We start from the raw sequence: 13,488 nt of genomic DNA on the forward strand, positions 1-13,488 counted from the left end.
CATCCCCAGTCATAGAGCACGTGGGATAGTGGAAAGCATTTCGATTTACATGCTAAAGAAGACCCAGAACACACATTCACATTATTTAAGTGGAAAGGAAATAACTCCATATCATTTTATGACTCACAGGGCACTGCTTGGCCCTGACATTAAAAGGCAGCACCTTTTAATGAAAGCTCCGCAGCTAGGCAGGCAGGGTTAAATCTGACTCCTCCATTTAGCAGCTGTGTGAACATGGGCAAGTTCCTTAAACTCTCTGTGTCTCCCACTCCTCCTGTGTAAGAGAAGTATTATAATCATAGGGCTATCTCATTGGTTGTTGTGAAAAATTAAATACAATAAATATAAAATACCTTCAATAAATGTCAGATATCATTATTAATATCAGGAATTACTATTATTAATCTAAGTCCAGGATATAATAGCCAGCGTGTGCTTGGCAGTCAGGGGTTTTCCCTCTTCTATTTATATTTTCAGTAATTTTATGAAATAGGAAGTCCTTCTTTTGTAGCTGTTCCTGAAAGTAAGCTTACCAAAAAAAAAAGTGGGGGTTAATATGGAAAAAAAAATTGAGTAGCTCAGGAATTGATCTTTCCATGTATTCTTTTTAATCTGGCGTGTTTTAAAGCAACACAGGAGAGAGAATTGCGTAGCAAATACCAAGCATTTATTATGGGCAATTAAAAAAAAATCAAAGAGAAGCGCAAAGAAATTGTTGAAAAGGGTAAAAGTAGATGCAAAAACCAGTGGAATGGAAAAGAAATTAATCAGTAAATCACTCTTTAGAATGAATTCCATTTTCTCTATGTGGATTTGTATTAAAAACAAAAAAGGGAAAACAATCTGTTTGCTAAAAGTACATAGAAAGTCCGACTAATAGACTGCCTAATAGACTCCAAAGAATTCACATATCCTCTTTGTTAATAAGAAAATCCCTCAATTAATCTCTGCCTAAATAAACTAATGTGAATCAGAAATTGGGGCTTTACTTTAGTGAGATTACACTCTGTGTGAAATGCTTCTTTACAAACACCCTTCACACTTCAGGCCCATAAATTACTAATGTGTGTTATGGTTGTTAGGGGCAATGTACAGAAATATATCCAGATTCCAAAATATCAAAAGCAAATGGTTAAAAATGAAAGCAAGAGAAAGGAGGAGACCATTATATTGGTTTGGTAAGAGTTGATTCAGTTCTACCTCTCCATCAGCACGGATTTTAAAGATCTGAATGACATACAGATGGATGAATACTTTGGATTTCATTTATTAGTCCACTGACCCTACACATGGCTTCATAAAAATGAAAATAACATTATTCTCCCACTTCATCCTCTGTAGAATGGAATATGTGTACGTATCTGGGTAGAATTTTTGTGATGTAGTTTGCCCCAGCACATTGTATACACACATATTTACATGTCATACATTTGGAAGAAATGTTGAGACAAGCAATTTCAATAACATATCTAAAGGAGAACCTTTGCCTCTTACAGGCAGATGACTTGGGTCTGTGGAAAAAAAAAAAAAAAAAAACAATGCTGATTATCATGTAACAACTGGTTACCTGGCAACTAGAAACTAGAACTGTAGCAATACAGTTCTACCTCCTTAGTCTAGGGTTGACACAAAGAGAATTGTCACCAATGCATCTGCAAGGTTATATTCTGGAAGATTATGAGTTTTCTTCCATGGTCTGTTCTAAGAGCTTCAAGCTTTCACACTGAATTTTCTAGCTTAGGAAATAGAGTAGTTCGTGATGCATACATGCATGCTCAGTCATGTCAGACTCTGCAACCCCATAATCTGTAGCCTGCCAGGCTCCACTATGCATGGAATTTTCCAGGCAAGAATACTGGAGTAGGTTGCCATTTCCTACTCCAAATTGGTGATGCTATTAACCAAAATAGAGATTCTAGGAAAAGGAATACATTTGTTTAGTGTAATATAAAGATCATTCTTTGAACTGGTTGAGTTTGAGATGTCTCTTGAGAAGACGATTAGGAAGCTGAAAATTTTGCTGGTAAAAAATTTGGGGGGTAAAAATATTAACATGTATACTACTGCAACTGTTCATTTGAAAGTCACTTTACCTACAGTAATATTAGGTAATCTGTTATTTCCTTTATTGGCAAGTTCTGTCTCACTGCCTTCTTTGGGTTAGTTCTCCTTACCCGATGTTCAAGTGTTTTTCAATAAATTAAATAACAGAGCATTAAAACTGAAATTCTGGCCATGACCCTTTGACAATAAGATAACTAGCTACCAAAGGCATTTGTAATATAGAGTTTCCTGTGAGAGTTTCAAAAATAGATGTGTGAAAAATATATGTAAGACTCTTTGTGTAAGAGAATTTTTACTTCCATTTTAGTTGTATAAAAGGGCTGAAAACAAAAATTGCCAAAGAATTGTGCATGAAGCTCTTGTTTTGAGAGGGTGCTACTCTGGTTTTTATTGCTCTCCAGTGGGTGACCTACAATGTGGATGGGGAATTTAATATGTGTCTCCTATAGAACAATGCACTACTAATTAGGAGGCTGAACTAATGAGCTAGTGATAGCAGACTAAAGGACCAAGACATAAATAACTACACTCTCCAAATTTTCTGTGGGCCAGACAAGGCCTTCAAACCAAGCAGAAAGAAGGCTGGTGGAAGGCTCATCACATCCTATCCACATAACTCTTAAAGGACAAAAACTGCTGTCAACAGAAGGGTGTTAAAGGTATCCTCAGATTCCCAGGGAACGAGGAAGGAATAAACACGAAACTGAAGATGATTTTATCACCCTCAAAAGAGCAATGCAAGTGAGAACTCTCTCAAGATAAACAACGTGCCTGTGGGATGTGCCTCATCTAAAAAGTGTCAAAACTAGATCACCACAACTATCCTAGGCAATAACTATGTCTCAGCTCTCTTTACCTCATGACTCTCTCAGCTTTCATTCCAAGGAAGCCAGGAATCTTGATTCATAAGATGGGAAAGGAGAGGGAGAATGGCGAGCTAATGGAAAGATACTGAATCTTTCCCCTAGAAAGTCTTCCCCTTTATAACAGGCCCAACATAGAAGAAAAGAGGAAAAGCCACAACCTTCTATCACATTTGCTGTCATATTATAACAAGGAACAGAACATTGTAATTATGGAATTGGAAATTCTTTTCTGCAACTAAAAATTACTGCACACCTTTGTATTTCCTGGTGGCTCAGATGGTAAAGAATCTGCCTGCACTGCAGGAGATGAAGATTCGATCCCTAGGTTGGGAAGATCCCATGCAGGGGGGCGTGGCTACCCACTCCAGTGTTCTTGCCTGCAGAATCCCATGGACAGAGGAGACTGACGGTCTACAGTCCATGAGGTCGCAAAGAGTCAGACACGACTGAGTGGCTAACAGTTTCACTTTTCACTTTTTTGTATTTCCTTAAGAGAAATCTTGCTGCTGCTGCTGCTAAGTCACTTCAGTCGTGTCTGACTCTGTGTGACCCCAGCGACAGCAGCCCACCAGGCTCCCCAGTCCCTGGGATTCTCCAGGCAAGAACACTAAAGTGGGTTGCCATTTCCTTCTCCAATGCGTGAAAATGAAAAGTGAAAGTGAAGTTGCTCAGTAGTGTTTGACTCCTAGGGACCCCATGGACTGCAGCCTACTAGGCTCCTCCATCCATGGGATTTTCCAGGCAAGAGTACTGGAGTGGGGCGCTATTGCCTTCTCCAAGAGAAATCTTACTGTCTGCCCAAATTTTCATTCAGGGTCAGGAGCGAAATTAGTCCCAGTGAGCAGATATAAAGGAACTATGGAAGACCAAATAAGTTGCAGTGCTTGTGCAGTGTCCTTGTTACCATGACAATCTCCTCACGTGATCAGAAGTCTGAGGATTCTCGAGTGATCTGGTCCACTGCCCACCCCACACCATATCTTCTCCTCTAGCTTTCCTGATTTACCCAGTCTCTGCCCACATACAAATGATACAAGATGCATATTTTGCAAGTGTGCCCTTTTCATTTTTTCAGTTCCTATTAAAAAATAATCCTTTAGCGAATTTAAGCCTACTTCCCTGAACCTTCTATCATGTTGCCCTTATTTCTGCCTTTTCTAGTTACACACAATAAATTAAGTGCCTCTTTCATATGATAGCTCTTAAGGTTCTTGCAAAGAGCCATCATTATACAATTTTTTTCCAGCCTGCTATTCTCCACACTAAACAATTCTAGCTTCCCTGCTCTTGCTCAGTTCTTTTCACCACTTCCGCAGACAGATGTCAACAGGTTAGAAAGCATGCCGCCTCTCCCGAAGACAAATGAATAGCGCTTGTTCTGCAACTATGAGCTATAGTGGACATGTTCATAATAATATCCTGATATGCCTTATAAATTGAAGATTTTTGATAAAATGGTAGATCTCTGGAGTTAATAGTCAAATACTTATTTATGAGAACTAAATGCCAGTTCTTCATTTCTCCTGTTCTGTGTGGGCCTTCCTAGAGTAATGCTCTTGGCCTCTTGCCCATCTCTTACTCATGCATCCCAGGAGGATGTGAGCTGCTAATTTCATGAGTGATGACCATTGCTTTAGTTTTTATAACAGTAATCTATTAATAGGTCATAGGCAGTGGGGATTAAGTCTCTTTCCTCTCAGCCCAATACCAGGAAAAGACAATGACTTGGAGAAAACCAAATTTTCCTTGGGGTAAACAGTGCTAAAACATAGACTGACAATAAGGCAAGAATGAGGGCTAGCTGGTGGGGAGGAGAGACTAGAAATAACATTTCACGATCGTTTTCTAAGCCATATTTTTCAAACAGAATTAACTGTGATACTCCCATCAAATTTTATTAATTACTAGTGAAGAAAGACAGAGAAGGCAATGGCACCCCACTCCAGTACTCTTGCCTGGAAAATCCCATGGACCGAGGAGCCTGGTGGGCTGCAGTCCATGGGGTTGCTAAGAGTCTGGCAGGACTGAGCAACTTCACTTTCACTTTTCACTTTCATGCATTGGAGAAGGAAATGGCAACCCACTCCAGTGTTCTTGCCTGGAGAATCCCAGGGACGGGGGAGCCTGGTGGGCTGCCGTCTATGGGGTCCCACAGAGTCGGACATGACTGAAGCGACTTAGCAGCAGCAGTGAAGAAAGAATGGGCATTAATTACTGTTGTTGTTCAGCTGCTCAGTTGTGTCTGAGTCTTTGCAACCCTATGGACTATATAGCACGCCAGGCTTCACTGTTCTCCAGTATCTTCTGAGGTTTGCTCAAACTCATGTCCTTTGAGTCGGTGATGCCATTCAACCATCTCATGCTCTGTCACCCCGTTCTCCTGCCCTCAATCTTTCCCAGCATCAGAGTCTTTTCCAATGAGTCAGCTTTTCCATTAGGTCGCCAAAGTATTGGAGCTTCAACTTCAGCATCAGTCCTTCCAAAGATTAATAGGGTTGATTTCATTAAGGATTGACTGGTTTGATCTCCTTGCTGTCCAAGGGACTCTCAAGAGTCTTCTCCAGCATTACAGTTCAAAAGGATCAGTTCTTTAGTGCTCATCCTTCTTTATGGTCCAACTCACATCCATACATGACTCTTGGAAAAACCATAGTGGGTTTTTATTAGCCCCTAAAATTTCAGTATTTGGTCCTCTGATTTGGTGTTTAGGAAAAAAGATTATGAATTGTATTTGGAGAATGCTTAAGGACTTAGACTTAAGTAAACTTGGACCACAAAGGACTTTGACACGGACTGACCACAGTAGCTAATTGTGGCGAATACTTTTTAGCTGGGGGCTTCCCTGGTGGCTCAGTGGTAAAGAATCCACCTACCAATGTAGGAGACGAGACACAGCCTCAGTCCCTGGGTCAGAAAGATCCACTGGAGGAGAAAATGGCAACCCACTCCAGTATTCTTGCCTGGGAAATCTCGTGGACACAGGAGCCTGGCAGGCTACAGTCCATGGGGTTGCAAAAGATCAGACATGACTTAGCAACTAAACAACAACTTATTAGCTGAGGTTATTTTTAATGGGTTATAGTGTTTTGAAAATTCAAGATAACAAAGCATTAATGTGTGATCCTCAGCAAATGACCTTGAAATATACAGGTATAACTTTTATCTAAACAGCACAGCTGAGGCAGATTTAATTATATAGCAAAGAGTGTTTGTATAGATGGGCTTTTTAAGAATTAGGAGAATGACTTTTTATTGACTTATTTTTCTCAGTGTGATTTGCAGACAGGAAGGCCAGGCCTGCAAAAGCAGTTGAGTTCTGCTTATGTCACAGAGCACTAATAAGACTCTAGGTTCACACTGCTAGTGCCATGCCTAAATAGAACACACCATTAGCTGGGGGCTTCCCTGGTGGCTCAGTGGTAAAAAAAAAAAAAAAAAAAATCCTCCTACCAATGCAGGAGATGAGATGCAGCTTTAGGCCCTGGCACTAGCAGTGTGAACCAGAAGAGTAAGGTACCCAATAGGTGAAAGATACCCATGGATCCACTTTTGTCAGTTTTTAGGACTTAATGTATTAAAAGGACACAATGTCAATGATTTGGTCTTTTCATTCCCGCTCCGCCTGTGACCATGAGAACATGATACTGGAAAATGAATCTTTGGGGAATCAAAACTTCTCTCAGATGTACTGTTCCTACAGCTAGAGGGAAAGTAGAAGGGGATCAAGAATTAATTATTGTATCACCTGATCCTTTTGTCTAAGCCAAAATGAGGGCAAAATAAACAAACAAAAAATGAGAAAACATGTCCCTCCTAGACAAGCAAAAAGGAAATGATAAAGGGAGTTCTTCAGACAGAAGAAAAATAACCCCCAATTAGGAAGCATGTAAATTCAGGAAGAAATAACAAGCAATGGAAATTGCAACCACATGGGATAAGCCAAAATAAATCAACTCAAAAAATGTATCGCAGTATAATTGTTATTGTTGTTTTGTCGCTAAGTTGTGTCCGACTCTGGCTGCTCTGTCCACAGGATTTCCCACGCAAAAATACTGGAGTGGGTTGCCATCTCCTTCTCCAGAGTACCTTCCCAACCCAGGGATGGAAATCCTTGTCTCCCACATTGGCAAGGGGATTTTTTTACCACTAAGCCACCTGGGATTGAATATTGTTGTACTGAAAGCTGCTCAGTTGTGTCCGACTCTTTGCGACCCCACGGACTACACAGTTCTTGAAATTCTTCAGGCCTGAATACTGGAGTGGGTACCCTTTCCCTTCTACAGGGGATCTTCTGAACCCAGGGATCGAACCCAGGTCTCCCACATTGCAGGCAGATTCTTTACCAGCTGAGCCACCAAGGAAGCCCAAGAATACTGGAGTGTGTAGCCTATGCCTTCTCCAGTGGATCTTCCTGACCCAGGAATTAAACCAGGGTCTCCTGCATTGCAGGTGGATTCTTTACCACTAAGCCTCCTGGGAAGCCCTGAATTATTAGACTGGAAAAAACAGTCAAACTTTATGACATGCTGTTGTAAGAAAACCACCTTAAATACACAAATTACAAAAAAGTAAAAATAAAAAGGATATACATTAACCAATAATAAACTTGTATAACTATTAGTAATATCAAAAACAATTCCAAGGCAACGAGGGAGATAAAGATATTTCTCAATGATAAAGAACAGTAGACCAGGAAGGTATTATTTTCATCTGCATCACATAAGTCAAATACATAGAAATAGATCCAACAATATATTCAGAAGACCTCTTCAGTGAAAATTTTAAAATATTATTGGGAAGAAATTTTTAAATCTAAATAAATAAACATAGGCTGCTCATGGAGTAGAAACCTCAATATTATAGAGATATCAGTTTTCCGCAAATTGATTTTTAGATCCAGTGCAATCCCAATCACAGTACTGAACATTTTTTTTTTTTAAGACAAGTTGATTCTAAAACTTACATGGAAAATAAAAGGCCAAGAATAGCAAACATGGTGTTGAAAAAGAAAAAATGTATAAGATTTATCCAACTATCATGGCTTACTGTAAAGTCGTCATAGTATGCTATTGCTAAATACAGTTTAAAAATACCAGTGTAATATATAGAAAGATAAAAAGACACATGACATAGAAGAGAGAGTATAGACACATACCTACATAAATGTGGTACTCTTGCCTATAACATAGGTGATGCTACAGTGCAGTGAAGAAAAGATAGTCTTTTTTAGTAAATCTTCTGGGTCAGTATATGTTGAAAACTAAATTTGGTCTCACACTAAACACAGTATCATTTCCAGATGGATCGTAAACCTAACTGTGAAACAATACAATAAAGATTTTAGAAAAATATTTTCAAGAACTTGCATTTTCTTGCATTTTACTTAAATTACTTAATAAGGACACAAAACAGTAACTGTGAAGGAAAAAATAATTGGACTATGCTAAAACTTTGAACAGAGAAGGCAATGGCAACCCACTCCAATACTCTTGCCTGGAAAATCCCATGGATGGAGGAGCCTGGTTGGCTGCAGTCCATGGGGTTGCTAAGAGTCGGACACGACTGAGCAACTTCACTTTCACTTTTAACTTTCATGCATTGGAGGAGGAAATGGCAACCCACTCCAGTGTTCTTGCCTGGAGAATCCCAGGGACGGCAGGGCCTGGTGGGCTGCTGTCTCTGGGGTCGCACAGAGTCGGACACGACTGAAGCAACTTAGCAGCAGCAGCAGCAAAACTTTGAAGAGTTTAACAAGACACTTTTAAGAGAGGCAAAATCACACTACATGGAAGCAACCTAGATGTTCCTTGACAGATGAGTGGATAAAGAAGGTGTGGCACATATATACAATGAAATATTACTCAGCCATAAAAAGGAATGGATTTGAGTTAGTTGTAGTGAGTTGGATGAACCTGGAGCCTCTTATACACAGTGAAGTAAGTCAGAAAGAGAAAAACAAGTATTAGATATTAACACAGATACATGGAATCTAGAAACACAGTGCTGATGAGCCTAGTAGAGCACGGACATGGGGACTCAGTGGGGGAAGCTGAGGGTGGGACGAACTGAGGAAGTAGCGTTGACATAGATACTCTATCATGTGCAAAATAGATAGATAGTGGGAAGTTGCTATACAACAAAGGAAGCCCAGCCTGATGCTTTGTGATGACCTAGAGGGTGGAGTTGAAGGGACGGGGGGAGGTTCAACAGGGAGGATATATATATATATATATATATATATATATATATATATATATCAGATCAGATCACATCAGTCGCTCAGTCGTGTCCGACTCTTTGCGACCCCATGAATCGCAGCATGCCAGGCCTCCCTGTCCATCACCAACTCCCGGAGTTCACTCAGACTCACGTCCATCGAGTCAGTGATGCCATCCAGCCATCTCATCCTATGTCGTCCCCTTCTCCTCCTGCCCCCAATCCCTCCCAGCATCAGAGTCTTTTCCAATGAGTCAACTCTTCCCATGAGGTGGCCAAAGTACTGGAGTTTCAGCTTTAGCATCATTCCTTCCAAAGAAATCCCAGGGCTGATCTCCTTCAGAATGGACTGGTTGCATCTCCTTGCAGTCCAAGGGACTCTCAAGAGTCTTCTCCAACACCACAGTTCAAAAGCATCAATTCTTCAGCACTCAGCCTTCTTCACATTCCAACTCTCACATCCATACATGACCACAGGAAAAACCATAGCCTTGACTAGACGAACCTTTGTTGGCAAAGTAATGTCTCTGCTTTTCAATATGCTATCTAGGTTGGTCATAACTTTCCTTCCAAGGAGTAAGCGTCTTTTAATTTCATGGCTGCAGTGACCATCTGTAGTGATTTTGGAGCCCAGAAAAATAAAGTCTGACACTGTTTCCACTGTTTCCCCATCTATTTCCCATGAAGTGGTGGGACCAGATGCCATGATCTTCGTTTTCTGAATGTTGAGTTTTAAGCCAACTTTTTCACTCTCCACTTTCACTTTCATCAAGAGGCTTTTGAGTTCCTCTTCACTTTCTGCCATAAGGGTGGTGTCATCTGTATATCTGAGGTTATTGATATTTCTCCCGGCAATCTTGATTCCAGTTTGTGTTTCTTCCAGTCCAGCGTTTCTTATTATGTACTCTGCATATAAGTTAAATAAACAGGGTGACAATATACAGCCTTGAGGAACTCCTTTTCCTATTTGGAACCAGTCTGTTGTTCCATGTCCAGTTCTAACTGTTGCTTCCTGACCTGCATACAGATTTCTCAAGAGGCAGATCAGGTGGTCTGGTATGCCCATATATATATGACTGATTTGTGCTGTTGTATGGCAGAAACCAAGAAAGCACTGCAAAGCAAATTTACACATGAAACCAATTTACACATCCACCAATTAAAACATCAAAATAAAAAAGTCATGCTACAAAGTAAGAGAGAATATTTGTAAGACGTGTACTGACAAGATTAATATACAAAAATATATAGAATTCCTATAAATCAGTTAAGGCAATGGCAGAAATGTGCAGAAGACTTCACAAAAGAATCTCTCTAAATGGCAATAAGCATACAGAATAGTGCTAAATATGATAATGTATGAGGAAAAATAAAAATAACCACAAAACATTCATGGCCAGTTGATTTTTACCTAATGGGCCAAGAAAATTCACTGGGTTGAAAGAGTGGTCTGTTGAATAAATGGTACTGAAATGACTGGATATCCACAGGCAAAAGTACAAAGTTGGAACCCTGCTCACGCTGTATACAAAAATTAGCTCAAAATGGATCAAAGATCTAAATGGAAGTGCTAAAACTATAAAATTCTTTGATTAAAAACACATGTGCAAGGGGGAATTGATCAAGATCATGGAGGAGGATGACTTGGAATTCACTTCCTGCCACAAACACATTAAATACATCTACATGTGGAATAGTGTTCACTGAAAACTGACAGAAACTCTGCAACCAGGGCTGTAAAAAAAGATTGACATGAAATAAGATAGGAAGGGAAAGGAAGGGATCAGGTTGGGACCTGTGTTTCTGGGAAGGGACTGAGAGGAACAAGGAGATCTGCCCTGGGGAGTAAGCGGTTCAAGCCACACACTGGCCATGGCCGTCCTGGCATCTAATCCAGGGAAGGCAAGCCCCCTTCGTTGGTTGGAGGGCTGTAGGGATGAACAGGGGGGCTGTGGGAAGCCTGCCCGTGAAGAGCACAGGAATTCTGGCTCACTCCTGAGGCAGGGCACAGAGGGTGGTGGACTGAGGACTACTTCAGTATCTTCCTGGTTTCCCATGATTGCCCTGGCACATGCCCAGTCTGAGCTGAGCAAATGCTCCAGCCCTGCTGACTTCACCTCACAGCTGGAGTTAGCACCACCACGGAGGGGGAGAGACCTTGGCCATGGGACGCAGGGGTGACTTGGACCATGGTGGCATCTGAGCACAGTGGGGGCAGCCATTCTGGGTGCTTACAAGATCGGGTGCTTACAGAGATCGGGATGGGTCCCAATCTCTGATGCTGGCTGGACCACCACAGTCTTCACTGATACACATCAAGAGCCCACGTAGGCCTTGCCTGCCTGGAGTGCTGGTGCTGGGAAAAGGGAGACCACACACTGAAAGGGAACCCATCCAGTCTGCCCAACCCTCAAGGCTACTGCTCCATCAACTTGGGATCTGTCCTGCCTGCTGCAGGGCAGTGATGGCCACTGAACAGAAGGGAGGCCCCATCTCAGCTGGCTCTGGCCTTAGCTCCTTCATCTTTGGCCCCATCTCATACTAAGGTGAAAGCTGCCAGCGCACCCTGAAGAAAGACATGACTTCTGTTCACATCAAATCCATCTCTCCTATCAAAGGTACTGGGTATACAGACTGGGCTTCCCAGGTGGCTCAATGGTAAAGAACCCAGCTGCCAAGGTAGGAGCCACAGGAGATGTGGTTCAATCTCTGGGTCGGGAATATCCCCTGGAGAAGGAAATGGCAACCCACTCTAGTATTCTTGCCTGGAGAATCCCATGGACAGAGGAGCCTGGTGGGCTACAGTTCATGGTGTCGCAGAGTCGGACACCACTGAGTGACTAACATATACATCATTTCCAATACTTCGGCCACTGATGTGAAAAGACTCTTTGGAAAAGACCCTGATGCTGGGAAAGATTGAAGACAAAAGGAGAAGAGGGTGGCAGAAGATGAAATGATTAGACTGCATCACTGACTCAATGGACATAAATTTGAGCAAACTCCAAGAGATAGTGGAAGATAGAGGAACCTGGTGTGCTGCAATACATGAGGCTGCAAAGAGTCGGACATGACTTAGCAACTGAACAACAATAATCAATCACTTGGTGACATTTTTGGACCAGAGATGACAACAATCAGACTTTATGGGGAAATTTATTACAGACTCTCCCTTCAAACTGAATAAAAATTTAATAATATGCTCTTATAATAGTTGACAATTAATTTCAAGTATTTTTAAGAATATTGGTCATATTTTCCTATTTGATTTTTTCATTACTATCTATGACCATGATATTCAATGTCACTGATCCTCTCCTGCTAAAAAACTTAGCAAGTCTCCAAACTGGAAATGAAAATAAAGAAACTTGATTTTTCTTAGGGAGTCAATGCTGGTCCCTGGGGATTACCAGTCTTTTTCTAGACTTTCTCATACAGCTCCAAATATTAAAGAGACTGATATCAGAATTATTTGCCTAAAGTTTTAAGAATCTATATTACCTTATGTGAAAACTTGGAATTTACTCATCTCCAGCTCTGAGGGTGTTTCCAAATAGTAATAATCAGTATGTTTCCAGGTTAATCTGTATATGTGCAAAGGAGTTTAAAATTCCATTTAATCCCTGTCTTTATAATCAGTTACTACTTCTGATCATTCATGCTTAGACTAAAATAAATAATTTTGATATTTATAATATTACAAGCTGTGCATCTCCTTAAGGGGATTAAAAAATCTTTTTATTAGCTACTAAATTTTTTACACTCATAACAGTCCACAACATTTTTCAAGGCTGAATTCAATTCCAATTCCCTGCCTTCACATTAAAGCCTACATAAACTGCTCCATATGAATAGTTATTTAATATTTTATTAGAGCTTTTAATTTTACTATCCCCCTCAGTAAGTTATTCCCCTGCTTACAAATGTTATGGTCCAAAAATTCTTCCCAAGAGCTAATATGATTTTCCATTCTGTGTTTCCTACCATTCTAAAAAGACTAGTTACATCTTTCCTATGCCCCTGACCATTCTTCTCTAACAAATACCATTTCTTTATGTCCCCCTTCCCATTTCTAACACCAACTGTTCCCATAAATTAGCAAGCAGAACCTGCCCTAACTGAGCAGAGCATATATGCTAAGATCATCAGTATAGAATCAGAAAACTGGGTTCAGCCGAACTCTTGAGTGTAATTTTAAATTACTTAAATTCTGATATCCTTATAATAATATTACAACAGGAATAATATTTAGTATCTATTCTATAAGGTTATCATGTAGATTATATGATATAGAATATGAAGTCAATACTTACTTGTGCTAAAGCTCAATAGTGTTATAGTT

This window comes from Bos taurus, chromosome 8 (assembly GCF_002263795.3).
Source record: "Bos taurus isolate L1 Dominette 01449 registration number 42190680 breed Hereford chromosome 8, ARS-UCD2.0, whole genome shotgun sequence".
NCBI classification, from domain to species: domain Eukaryota; kingdom Metazoa; phylum Chordata; class Mammalia; order Artiodactyla; family Bovidae; genus Bos; species Bos taurus.